The following is a 9,868-nucleotide window of genomic DNA, read 5'->3' as shown; positions in this document are numbered from 1 at the left end:
GATACTTCAGGTTTACATCCTACATCCCAAAGACATGCAGCTTTTGTCAGTCAGTAGCTAAAATCTGTTCCTGCCTTGAGGTAAATACTACCAGGATAGGTTCCACCCCCATGGATCTTAATTCGAAAAAAGCAATTTTAGCACATTTAATTAAATAGAATATGCAAATGACAAAAGGTAGTTTATCAAACGGAAGATTTCTGCCCTAATTTTCACCTTGTCTATGTGGTTGACAGTGTTATTTTTCAGAATGTTTTAAGCTAATATTTATCAGCACTGCTGAAATGCCAATAATTATTTGAAAATGGACAGTGTAATCAAATGCAAAAGTGGAGTCGGATCAGTAGCAGCACATTAGCAGTGAAATGCGAATGGTGTTTTGGTAGAGAGTAGCAAAGTTCAGTTGTGTGTGGCAGAGCATGTCATAGTATGACAGAGTGTGGCAGGGCAGTGAAGATATCTCAACTCCTAACGTATGCACTTGTAGTGTTGTCAGTACCGCCGCTCCCTATACGCAGAGTACGCAGTCTGCGTAGGGCACCAACTCTCAGGTGGGCACCATCCCAGCTGCTCAAAAAAATCGTTTTTATATATTATAATAATAAATTAATATTAATAATATACATATACAAATAAACAAAAATATAAACGTATATATTGCATTTTACGGTGAACGCAGAGTAGGCTAAGCACACGTGATGACGCGCGCGCCCTCACCTCTGTTACGGCTGCCTATTTACTTCCGTAATATTTGGGGGAGGGGGCACAAAAGTAAATTTCTGCTTAGGGCACCCATTTGGCCAGCAGCAGCCCTGAGTGTTGTGCTGCAGGTCCAAGTGCTGTATCTGTTAAAATGGCAAAAAAATTTTCGTAGTTAGCTGAACACTTTATTTTGAGGATTGCAGAGCCCAGTCTAATACATTTTTTCACCTTCTTGCTTCTTAATTCTCCAGCAACAGTAAACACATCTACCTTCTTTAATGAGGTCCATCCATCCATTGAGCTAGAGCTAAACTCAGCAGCAACAGGAACAAGGCACAAACCAAGCCTGGACAGAAAGCAAGGTCATGGGACACGTTCACCTACAATGAATCAGTTCAGATTTGTCAATCAGTCTATCAGGTATGCTTTTAGGGTGAAGCATGAGGAGAAAATGTAATATGCACATGGCATCCAAGAATCAAATGATATAAAGAGAGCATGGACTCTCTAAGATTATAAATAACAATGCTAGTAATCCCAGAGTCTTATTCTCGACGATTGATCATCTGCTAAACCCAGGTAACTCAAAGGAATGCCTCCTAAGTACTTCCAGTAAAACCTGTGAGGCTATTGCTGTATTTTTCAATCAAAAATTAATGATATTAGAAATAACATAGTATATCTCCCCAACACTAAGGATCCTCCTAAACCCCAGTACTCCGTTATAAACAAATTAAATTCTTTCACTAGGATAGATTTACCTGATTTACATAAAATAATTTCTCATATAAAACCCTCCACCTGCATCCTTGACCCAATACCAACAAATTTTTTCAAAGAAGTATCGGACGTGCTAATTGATAATATTCTTGACATAGTAAATTCGTCATTAGATACGGGGGTCTTCCCAGACTGTCTTAAGACTGCTGTTGTTAAACCCCTACTTAAGAAAAATAATCTCGACCCCTCTGCTCTTGAAAAGTTTAGACCCATCTCTAACCTGCCTTTCTTAAGTAAAATTCTAGAGAAGGTAGTCATTATGCAGTTAAATGACCACCTCAATAAACATGCTATTCCTGATAAGTTTCAGTCAGGTTTTAGAACAAATCACAGCACAGAAACGGCACTCGTTAAAGTAGTAAATGACTTGTGGGTAAATGCAGACAGAGGCCATTTATCTGTTCTCATCCTCTTAGATCTAAGTGCCGCATTTGACACCATTGATCACAATATTCTTAGAAATCGCCTTAGTCAATGGGTGGGCCTCTCTGGCAGTGTCTTAAATTGGTTTGAATCCTACCTGGCAGGGAGAAAATTCTTTGTTAGTTGTGGTAATTACAACACCAAAGACACATGATACCCTATATGGTGTTCCACAAGGCTCTATCCTGGGTCCTCTGCTCTTCTCAATCTACATGCTTCCGTTAGGTCAGATTATCTCAGGGCACAATGTGAGCTACCACAGCTATGCTGATGACACACAGCTGTATTTATCAATTGCACCTGATGGCCCCGATTCTCTTGATTCACTAACACAATGTCTTACTTGTATTTCTGAATGGATGAATAGTAACTTTCTCAAGTTAAATAAAGAGAAAACCGAAATCTTAGTGATTGGCAATAATGGATACAATGAGGCTATTAGAAATAAACTGGATGCATTAGGATTAAAAGTCAAGACGGAGGTCAAAAGCTTAGGGGTAACTGTTGACTGTAATCTAAATTTTAAATCACATATTAATCAGATCACTAGGACAGCATTTTTTCACTTAAGAAACATAGCAAAAGTTAGACCTCTTATATCATTGAAAGATGCTGAGAAATTAGTTCACGCGTTTGTTTTCAGTCAACTAGATTACTGTAACGCACTCCTCTCAGGACTACCCAAAAAAGACATCAATCTTTGCAACGAGTGCAGAATGCAGCTGCTAGAATCCTAACCAGGAAAAGAAAATCCGAGCACATCTCTCCAGTTTTGATGTCACTACACTGGTTACCTGTGTCATTGAGGATTGACTTTAAAATTCTGCTTATGGTTTATAAAGCCTTAAATAATCTCGCCCCATTTTATATATCGGAATGTCTGACGTCTTATATTCCAAATCGTAATCTCAGATCCTCAACTGAGTGTCTCCTTAGAATTCCAAGAGCAAAACTTAAAAGAAGTGGTGAGGCGGCGTTCTGCTGTTATGCACCTAAAATCTGGAATAGCCTGCCAATAGCAATTCGCCAGGCTAATACAGTGGAGCACTTTAAAAAACTCCTGAAAACACATTACTTTAACATGGCCTTCTCATAACTTTACTGTAATTTAAATCCTGATACTCTGTATATCCAATTCATTATAATAACTATTCATGGTGGCTCTAAAATCTGTACTAACCCCTACTCTCTCTTCTGTTTCCTTTTCCAGTGTCCTTTTGGTGTCTATTCAAAGCACCGTGATGTTCCAACAATGATGGATAGATTAAAAGCCAGAAGTCTGTATGACCATCAGCATCAAGTGACTCCATGAGAACCCTAACTACAAAGAGGACTATTTCATTTATGTTAGGTAGAATGCCCAGAGGGGACTGGGCGGTCTTGTGGCCTGGAACCCCTGCAGATTTTATTTTTTTCTCCAGCTTTCTGGAGTTTTTTTTTTTTTGTCCACCCTGGCCATCGGACCTTACTCTTATTCTATGTTAATTAATGTTGTCTTATTTTAATTTCTTATTTTGTCTTTTATTTTTCTTTTCTTCATTATGTAAAGCACTTTGAGCTACTTTTTGTATGAAAATGTGCTATATAAATAAATATTGTTGTTGTTGTTATTGTAGACAAAATCTATCTATCTATCTATCTATCTATCTATCTATCTATCTATCTATCTATCTATCTATCTATCTATCTATCTATCTATCTATCTATCTATCTATCTCTAGACCATCCTCAAGACTGTGACACACAGTCACGCACACACACAGACAGACACATACCTATCATGAAGATATCAATGTTTCGATATCAGGGGACCCTAAAACTTCGAGATACGTCAAAAACCGGAGATCTGAATTTTTGACGAATCTAAAGCTTTTACTCCTCCCCCACTGATGATAGGTTATGGTGGGAGAGAGTGCAAAGCAAAAAGGAAAAGAATCCTCAGTCTATAGTGTAATATGGATTATTATTCACCACACCAATGTGCAATATCCACATGGACAATGCAACAGCAACCATTTTGTGCCAGTACATTTACCACATATTAGCTATTAGGTGGTGAAGAGGTGAGAGAGGTAGCTAGCCATTAAGGGACAGATGATAATTGGTGGGGAAAGAAAGACCAGGCTGAGGTGGCCAATTTAGCCAGGACATTGGAGTGTACCCTACTCTTTTTGAAAGGTGCCCAGAGAGGTTTAATGACCACAGAGAGACTCATCTGAAGGATGGTGTGATTTTTACAGCACAGTGTCCCCATCATTGCACTGGGGCATTGGGATCCACATTCAGACTGCAGGGTAAGTGCCACCTGATGGCCTCACCAACATCTCTTCCAGCAACGATCTAAGCTTTTCCTAGATGGTCTCATATTCATGTGCTGGCCGGGCCCAAACAAGCTTAGCTTCAGGAGGATTACCTGTTCTGAAGAGCGCCTGCTTTGAATTTCCATCATTAACATACATCTTGAAATTTTCTCTTTAAGTTATATTGCTTTGTTTAATGGAAAGATTTATTTTTCTCCATAAAGTCCAGTCTTCTTTTTTTATCTAAGTTTAGTACGGAGCATGTTGGTTTTTCAAAGGCCCTACTTTATTATCTTTGGTGACCCATGTTTTTACTATTTATCTACACAAATTAATGTTCTGATTTATAGAACATAAGAAATTTAATGAACAAGAGGAGACCATTCAGCCCATCAGACTCTTTTATTTAGCTAATAGCTAACCTGCCCCAATTGTTTATATGTTCCAATTTGATATTTTCAGCTGTACTTAGCATTTGTGATTTCTAGTTTGCCGTTGCCAACAATTTACATTTACTAGCTGCTGGTGGTGGGCTTTCATTTAGAGACAAAATCAATAGTTTGCAATTGTCTTTTCTAATATTCCACATTCTGCTATGATTTGCCCCTGATGTTCACGTTTCACAAATGGTATTACAGCAACAGTTTCATTGCATTACACCTTAAGTCTATGTTTCTCCTAAAATGACTGAAGATACGATTGCCAGTTCCTGTGGCAGCCATACTGTACATGCTCAAGCCATAACACCCCCAGCACCATGTTTAACAAATGAGATGGTATGCTTTGGATCTCGGTCAGTTCCTTTTCATCTCCGCACTTTGCTCTTACCATCATTCTGACGCAGGTTCATCTTTGTCTCGTCACTCCACAAGACATTTAAGTCCTTTATTTATAAACTGTTATCTGCCGATCCTGTTTGTGTGGCTAACTAGTGGTCTTCATCTTGCAGTGTGGTCTCTGTATCTCTGTTCATGAAATCTTCTGCAGATAGACGTCTGTGATACATTCACATCAGCCTCCTGAAGACTGTTTCTGATCTGTTGGGCAGGCATTTGGAGTTTTTTCTTTACCGTAGTGAAGATTCTTTTGTCATTAACAGCGGAGGTCTTCCTTGGCCTACCAGTCCCTTTGTGATTACTGAGCTCACCAGTGCGTTATTTCTTCTTAATGTAATACCATACATTAGATTCAGGTAATCCTTAGGTGGTACCAATGTCTCAAATGGCTTTATTCTTGTTTATCAGCCTTATAATGGCTTCTTTGACTTTCAATGGCACAGCTCTTGTCCTCATGTTGAACAATGGCAACTACAGACTACAAATGGTAGAAGCAAGCCTAGGGTTCTTATGAAACAATGAAACCCACCTGAGTAATCACAAACACTTGTCCCTGAAATGGGGGGACCAATGTTGAAAAAGTATTGCAATTTCTACATGGTATGAGAAAAATATATGTAGATACCCTTAAATTAAAGTCTGCAGTGTGCACTTCCATCACATCTGAATTGTTTGATTTGCAATTTTAAACTGTGGAAAATCAAGGAAAAAATGAGTCTTTGTCACAAACATAATGGAGGGTATTGTACATAGGACATCCATCCATTCATTATCCAACCCGCTTGTACATAGGGCAGACTGATAAAAGTTTAAAACACAGAACCACAAGCTGTGAGTGCAGGTTATTTCAGTGAAAACAGCTCCTAGACAGGACTTGTGCTGCATGTCTGCACACACACACACACACACACACACGCACACACACACACACACACGTCATCACAATCACTGTGGCAGGAAATCAGTGGCCTGGGGAAACCTCAGATGAACCCAGAAAGATCTGAAGCCAGGAGTCCACAACAAGACACCACATCCCACTTTAGATTTTACATCATATCAGTTGATTTAGTCAAAACCTTCACTTACATTTTTATTTTATACAAAATGACTTTATAAGCCTATAGGAAAAAATGCAAAAACAATAACAAATACAGAAATCAAAAAATAAGTTTATCAAAATAATCTAAAATTAAGTGCATTTAAATTGTCCAATTAATACGAAAGAGCCGTAGCTGTACAATTATATAGTACCTTTCTATATGATGCCACTCCAGTCTGCAGTGTTGGTTTCTGGTAGCGACTGAAAAGCAACTTAATAGTTTACAGTCCAGTGTCTTAAAGCAAAATACACTGAATATTCCAAGGCCGAAATGTATTGGAGACCAGATTGAAAATATTTACATTTACATTTATTTGCTTGGAAGATGCTTTTATCCAAAGTGACCTACAAAATAAGTAAACATAATCGAGTTACATTAGGCTAGGGCCTGTTTGTTCTGCAAGTGTAGTAAGACAGGTAACAAAAACTTGATTACCACAAGTGAAAAAGATGTAATAACTAATAAATATAGAATCATGAATTACAATCAATAAAGCAATTAAACTTAGTCTAACAACAAATTAACCAACAATATAAAATAACCCAGAGTAAAGTGCTTTTTTATGCTGTGTGCTTGTGGCTGAGAGGATTTACTCGAGGGACTGGCCTGCTCCACTCAATGAGAATGCAAGTTTATTTAAACCGTCAGTAGGCTTTGTAAAGTGCCTTGGCGTGGTGGTGCTTTCTGCTGAAGGCCCTGAATAACATAAAGATTAGCTCTTGACTCGCACGTGCTTGGCCCTGCGTCATAGAGTGGGGGGTTTGAGTTAAATATTTGACTTACACAAGTATTTCAGTTTCTTTGGGGAGAAAAAAAAAATTCAGAAAACCTCCCCCCAGTAAAACTGCAGAGCAGTATGTGGCAAGCGGGAGATGACTAATCAGCAAGACAACTGTGTGGGTTTTTTTACAAGTGAAAAAAAAATACTTTTTAGGCCTTGCTGAAGGCCCCAAGAATGTGAGATACTGCAGTTCCAGGACTGTGCCATCGGGGTTTATAGTCCTGCAGTGGTCTGTGTTACTCTCTATGAGACACTGAATCAATGGTGTAGCTAGGAGCGGGTGGAGGGGGCGGTCTGCGCCGGGCGGCACATTTTTGGAGGCGCCATTATTGGCCAAAAGGCTCAGTACAATTCGTGTGTAAGCAGCAGGGTTTGGAAAAATATCACTCATGAATGAAGAAAGTAAAATTCTCGGATTTTTATCCACAAATGCTCCAAAAATCATTTTCAGACTGTGCTTCTGTGACAGCATATGAAAGTTATTTAAAAATAAACATCAATATAATACTGATAATAATTTCTAGGAAGATAAACAACTAATTTACAATTTATAATTTCATTTCTTTTTTAATCCGAATGCGTTCTGGCTCTGCACAGAAAACATCCCCACCTGTCACTTGTACACTACACTGGTTCTGGTTTTTGCAGCGTAATTATAGTAAAGTAATAATTAGAACACGGCTTATCTGTGTGTCTATACTATATTCTTGTCTAGATGATGCTTATAAATAATTATATGTGAAAAATGATTGCTGTTTCTCTATATATGAATAAATCTATGCAAAATGTATCTTAGTTTTTCTCTATACGTCATTTTAATTTTCTATTTAAACAGGTTAACATATTGTGAAAGGTGCTATATAGCGCCCGACCCGGCACAGATCAAGGCAGAGGCACGTACTTAAATAAAACACGCTTTTATTTTTCTTCAGCCGTGGGGCACGCCTTCCCCGTGTCCCACAGGCCTAACACAGTCCCAGAACACTCACACTAACTATACCAATCCTTCTGGCACCACCACTCTTCCTCAGGCTTAGTCCTCCTCCTCCTCCCGACTCTGGCTCTATTGAGTGGTGGTGGCTGGCCTTTTTTATACCCCACCCGGAAGCATTCCAGGTACTTGATCACCTGGCCCTAATTGCATTTCCGGGTGGGGCTGAAGATTTGACCAGCCGGGCTGCAGACTCCATGCAGCTCCCCCTGGCGGCCATCCGAGCCCCCAACCAGGCTGTGGAGGACTCCATCTCCCATGGAGCCATGCGCCAGGTTGGGGAATCATCGTCTGCCAGGGAGGCTGCCACCAAGCGTCCCGGGGGAAATATTGAGTTGTCCACGGTAGCTCCCCCGGAACAGATGCAGTAGGGGCATCCCTGCCGGGCATGAGACCCGGCTGTCCTTCACAATATTCAGATATGTTGGAGGGCAGCAATTTGAAGCACCGCCTGGCCCGAGTGGCCGAACTCTAGCTACGCCACTGCCCTGATTCTTGGTTGTGAATGTCAGCAAGGTTACAGTTTCCATGTTTTCTCTTTGGGTGGATTATCACAGGGTGCACAGGTTTTCTTCCATCCACCAACAGCTGGTGATTTGAAATTGTTTGTGTATGAGGGAATGTTCCCTGTTATCTACTACTACTACTACTAGTCCAGTAGTGGTTTCTGTTTGTATCCATTCCTGCTACACTGGGTTCCTCTCGGGTCAGAAAATGAATGAATGAATAAAATGATACGGGCATCTGATTGAAATTTCACCTTGACAGCTGCACTGCTTCAGCTGGAATGATTTTGTATTTCCAAGCAGAAATGCCGGAAAGCTTTGCATTTAAGGCCGTGTCACATTAGATGACTTTTCCAATCGTAGATTTCACTTGCATAATCTTAGAGAGTTGGAGACAGTCGATGGCAAACTCCCATAAAGCTGTTCCCCTAATGTGATACACCCAGCAACTCATTCTAACTAGTCCACGACTTGCTCTGATAAAATCAAATTGGTTTGATTTTGTCTTTAGTGGTGGGGCAGGCTTTGTGTGCATGAGGGTTAACAACCAGTAAATGCTCCTCCGGAAGTACAGTGCTTAAAATGCAGCAACGCAGAATAAGTAGCACAGGTGTTTTGGACCTCATACTTGTCTTGTGTTGTACATACCATTACAGAACAGAAAACAGAAAAAAAAGCCCAAGACTGTGACTGAACTCTCTGCTCCTGTTCATCCTTCATACAGTACCATTTCCGTCCAGCAGCACGCTATTGGCTCTCACAAAAAACGGTGAGCACAACTGTGCTGGAAAGTTGACATTCAGTTGGTATATGTGACATGCCCAGTGTTAAATCAAAATGGTCCAGAGAGGAGATCAGAAACTGCAGTCGGCAAATCTGACATACCCATCAACTAGAAGTCGTGCAATGTGACAATGACAACAGCTTTAATGCCTTGATGCCCCTTTGCCCTGTAAATAACTCTTCCATCAGGGAGGGAGGAGTATAGGAAGAATAATGAATAGTACTCTTCACTAAGTCAACACCAATGGTATAGAATTCTTACCCAAAATGGGTGGGGAGCTGCCACACTGTAGAAACTGATGAATCCTGCCCCACACCACCTCTGCATTTGCACCAGTTATGCACCTGCCTGTAAGATTAAAGCAGAGATGCCACAGGCTGTCTTGAAAATCCCAGAGTCTGCATGTTAAAAGAATATGTATTTGCATATTACATTATACGCAGCATGCCAAGCCTGCAGACCTACGTACAGGGTACTTGGGCATCCTGCATGGGGTGGTCACCACTTTCAGAGAAGAAAGGTCACTTTTCATAAGTCCTTAATGCACAAGTAGCTGGACATCTGACAGCCTTCCTTCAAAACAGTGCTGCAGTGAATGTCATCTGGTGAGATTTGTAATGAAAGGAGCTACTGTATGTAACCCAAAAACTGTTAGGCAGTTAGAT

The sequence above is a fragment of the Erpetoichthys calabaricus genome, chromosome 1 (genome assembly GCF_900747795.2).
Source record: "Erpetoichthys calabaricus chromosome 1, fErpCal1.3, whole genome shotgun sequence".
NCBI lineage: Eukaryota > Metazoa > Chordata > Cladistia > Polypteriformes > Polypteridae > Erpetoichthys > Erpetoichthys calabaricus.
The sequence above is the reverse complement of the archived record's forward strand: the minus strand, read 5'-3'. Positions refer to the sequence as shown.